At 39.9% G+C, this 2,706-nt stretch overlaps 1 pseudogene; it reads right to left on the minus strand.

Moving 5' to 3' along the window:
- Positions 1-425: 425 nt before the first annotated feature.
- LOC149214391 (putative UDP-N-acetylglucosamine--peptide N-acetylglucosaminyltransferase SPINDLY pseudogene) lies at positions 426-1,931 on the minus strand (annotated as a pseudogene).
- Positions 1,932-2,706: the final 775 nt, after the last annotated feature.

Here is a 2,706-nt window from a genome sequence, read left to right on the forward strand (position 1 = left end):
CTTTTAATAACCCCAAGTATGGAATGCTGCCATGTTTTTGATGTGCTGTAGGTGGTATTGATAGACAGGTGTTTCTCTTCCTCAACTCCCGCTCACAGTATCACACTAGCTGCTCTGCGCTTAAAATCATCACCTACAGCAGTTTCGTAGCGCGCTACGAAACTGCTGTGTGATTTCAAAAACACAGTCTTGTGATATGCATAATAAACTCTACTGTACTTTTAATGGTCCCTGGTCCTCATCTACTTCTCTTATTTGATAAGAGATATATATGACCTGAGAGCTGAGATAATTTCAGTATTGGAATGAGTGTTGTGTCTTGAATTTGCTCCAAATTAATAGCCTCTGTCTGTTTCAAACTTCGATCAGCCTCGAACTTATATAACCTGCACTCCATTAGTACTATATCCTTAATGCCATAACAATCAGAAAGCATGTGAGTTAAATAACGTCTTCCAGCCCCATTCCCTGTGTGCAATATAAAGCTTAACATCTTCGCCCTCATAAATGTAGTTCATGGCCAGCAAGCGATTTTGACCAGCATTCTGAGAGTTTGGATCAATTTTCAAACACCGCTCATATGCCTCTATCGCAAGCATGATATTACCTGTATCCCTGTGCAAAACCCCTAGATTATTATAATCTTCTGCATATGCAGGATTTTCCATTATAGCCTTTTCAATCATGCTTGCAGCAGCATCCATTTTACCCTGGACAGTGTAGACCACACCAAGATTATTAAGAGACTGTGAAAAACTATGTTTGATCGACAAAGCCATCTGGTAGCACTCCACAACTTTGTCAAGATTATCCCTGTCTTTATAAATGATTCCTAAATTATTGCATGCTTCCGCACAATGTGGATTGAAGTGCAGGGCGAGCTCATACATCACAATTGCCATGTCAAATTTTAGTAATTCACCATATACGACACCAAGATTATACATAGCATCTGCATAGTGCCAATTATAAAGCAATGCCTTCTTGTAATGAGCTATACCCTGATGTATATCTCCTTCACGCTTCACCTTTGTACCAAGGTCTGTAAGGGCTATAGTCATGTTATTCTTAGCAATTTCAAAATTTGAAGATACAGTCAAACACCTCTCATAACACGCAATAGCTGCATCCGCATCTCCACGGTTCTTATACATCACACCCATGTTGCGATATGCTTCAGGATACATAGGCCTTTGCAATGCAGCTTTTTCATAGCAATTAAGTGCCATATCATATTGCATCATTTCTGAATAAACCACCCCCAAATTATACTAAGCAATAACATAGCGGCTATCTGCTTTTAGAGCTTCAGAGTACTTCTGAATTCCTTCATGGACATTTCCTGCAAGTTTCAAACTGGTCTCAAGGTCTGTCAAGACAATTGCCAAGTACTCCGCAGCAAGCTTGTATGTAGGATCCACTACAAGAGCCTTCTTATATGCCCCTACTGCTTCTAACAAGTGCCCTTCATCTTGTTCTTACCTCCGCTTCTTCAGCGCATCATACATGGATACCTTTACCACAAAAGATTGTTCATCACATGATGCTGACAGCATAGAATCGCTAAGTAAATGTTGAGCAATTTCATCAAGAATCCGTTTGTGTGAAGACAAGTTGTTTTCCCTTGTATAACAGAGTTGCAAGAACGCATCTGCTTCATGATACCATGGACCATGTCGAAAATGCTTCTGTACAGCAATATATGCTGAGTGGGACGTATTCCAATACTCGTTCCTTCCAAAAGGTATGTAAGCTTTTAAGAGGTATTCATAAAACGAATCAACACCAGCACCAATTCCAGATGAACATTCAATCCATTCTCCAGTTAGTACACACAGCGTGGTTCCCATCAAATCCAAAGGACTCCGCATGCTCCATAATTTACAAACAACCCACAATGCTACTGCCTCATACTCAGGTCCTCGAGCCATAGCACCGCTTTTCCAAATTCCGAACTGTTTCCCAGAATAATTAAACTTGAAATTGATTCCATAAGAGTCAAAACTAACCCATTGTACTTCTCAGGTAAACGTTGAAGCTTAAGATTGCCAAGCTCTGCAAGTGAATCGTGGAGAGCGCCGAGCAGAGATATAGATTCACCATACTATCGAACAACTGCCACCACTCTGTATATTTCACATCAAGATTTAATATCCCACAGCCACAAACAAAGCAGCAATTCAACTTTTGAGAAGCTCAACGCTAAATAAACATGTTTTTACTGACATAGCCTGCCGTGTCAAGATGCCCCTTTTTTTTTAAATTCAATGCATGCATGCGCAGTTTAGCGTGTGGCAACTTTTGAACATCTGGCAGCTATAAAGGCGCCACAATAACTTGAACATTATTAACTGCCTCTCTGCTCTAGCGTTCATCGGAAAATTTTCCCAGCAAACGGCCAAACCTTGGACTTCAAACATTGCTGATGAATCCCTCTCATTTACATTACTGAAATGCAGATCAAAACAAGATTCAAGAACCTGCTCCCACTTATTCAAGAAAGAAACAAATCCACCATTCATACTAATGACATCAACAGGTCCATTATTTGAAATACAAACAGTCTCTGTTTCACCCAGATTTTGCATGTCATAGTTAGTTTATGGGACAATCTTAAAGCCAGCAAACATTGAAGCGGCTTCAACTGCATTCCTTACATTGCCTTTCTCATCATTCTTAGCAATTAAAATATTTTCTTTGTTGATG

This window comes from Pinus tabuliformis, chromosome 1_1 (assembly GCF_031772625.1).
Source record: "Pinus tabuliformis cultivar Carrire ecotype Pingquan chromosome 1_1, CPIR1, whole genome shotgun sequence".
Lineage (NCBI taxonomy): Eukaryota > Viridiplantae > Streptophyta > Pinopsida > Pinales > Pinaceae > Pinus > Pinus tabuliformis.